This window comes from Nannospalax galili, unplaced genomic scaffold, assembly GCF_000622305.1.
Source record: "Nannospalax galili isolate Female #2095 unplaced genomic scaffold, S.galili_v1.0 scaffold1251, whole genome shotgun sequence".
Lineage (NCBI taxonomy): Eukaryota > Metazoa > Chordata > Mammalia > Rodentia > Spalacidae > Nannospalax > Nannospalax galili.
In genome coordinates, this window is record NW_008329321.1 from 331,921 (window position 1) to 333,482 (window position 1,562).

The 1,562-nt window shown below is 40.6% G+C and overlaps 1 protein-coding gene across 4 annotated transcripts in view; it reads left to right on the forward strand.

The window, feature by feature from the left end:
• Nxpe3 (neurexophilin and PC-esterase domain family member 3) overlaps positions 1-1,562 on the forward strand; it is a 59,303-nt gene that overhangs the window by 19,872 nt on the left and 37,869 nt on the right. The window lies entirely within an intron of this gene.

The window sequence follows — 1,562 nt, forward strand, 5'->3', positions numbered from 1 at the left end:
GAGGTGTATGTATGACCTGAGGGTATGCACACTGGAAAGCCTTTACCCAGCATGGGTCATGCCTTGTCTTCCTAGCCTTCCCCAGATTGTGTACTTTTAGCCCTCCCCAAATCCAGGATTAGGGCCAAATCACATACAGTTGGTTGGGAAGAGTAGCTGGATAATCAAGTGAGGGTCCAATGATCCTGCTTGGCTCTCCTTTAATGAATGAGCACGACCATCAACAAGCCCAGTTGTGATGATGTTTAGCGATAAGGTGCATCTGAAGTTGTGATGATGGCAGTTATTTCATGCAGAAGAGACTGACGTATAGCATCTTCTTACTAAAAGGACCTGGAATTTAAAAGGATTTGGTGCTAGGATCCACATAAGAGGGAGAACATACGTCGTTCTTTTTCTGAGTCTGTGTTACTTCACTTAGTATAACAGTTTCTAGATCCATCCATTTACCTGCAAATTTCATTATTTCATCTTTCTTTACTACTGAATAGAACTGCAGTGTGTAAATATACCGCATTTTTGTTAACCACTCATCAGTTGAGGGGCACTTAGGTTGTTTCCATCTCTTAGCTATTATGAAAAGAGCAGCAACAACCATGGTTGTACAAGTGTCTCTACAATAGGATGAGTCCTTTGGGTATATGCCAAGGAGTGTTATAACCAGGTTGTATGGTGGGTTCATTTTTAGTTTTTTAAAAGTTCTCCACATTGTTTTCCATAGAGGTTGCATCAGATTGCAATCCCACCAGCACTGAATGAGCATTCCCCTTTCTCCACATCCTCACCAGCATTTGGTATCATTTGTTCTCTTGATCCTAGCCAGTCTGATTGGGGTAGGTGGTACCTTAGGTGGTTTTAATTTGCATTTCCTTAATTACTAACAATGTCGAAAACATTTTGAGATGTTTCTTAGCCATCTTTATTTCTTCCTTTGAGAACTCTCTATTTAGATGTTTAGCCCCTCTTTTAATTGGGTCATTTGGTTTCTTGATTCTTTGTTTTTTGAGTTCTTTGTATATTCTGAATATTAATCCTCTGTCAGATGTGTAGCTGCTGAAGATTTTCTCCCACTCAGTGGTTTTCCTCTTCCCTTCCTTGGCTGTTTCTTTTGCTGTACAGAAGCTTTGAGGTCCCACCTATTGTTGACCCTAATGCCTGAGCAGCTGGTATCCAATATATAAAATCCTTTCCTATGCCTGTATCTTGAAGGATACTGCCTATGTTTTCTTCTAGCAGTTTCTGGGTTTCAAGTTTTATCGAAAGATAAGGATCTAGCTTCATTCTTCTACAGGTGGAGATCCACTTTTGTCAGCACCATTTGTTGAACATGCTGTCTTTCCTCCATTGTGTGTTCTTGGCACCTTTGTCAAATATCAGGTGGCTGAAATTGCATGTACTTGGGTTTGGATGTTCAGTGATGGTCCATTGATCTATATGTCTATTTTTGTGTCAGTACCATGCTGTTTTTATGACTATAGCTCTGTAGTATACTTTGAGATCTGGTATAGTAATCCCCCCAGTGTTGCTCTTTGTGCTCAGGGTTGCTTTGGCTATCCTGGGGT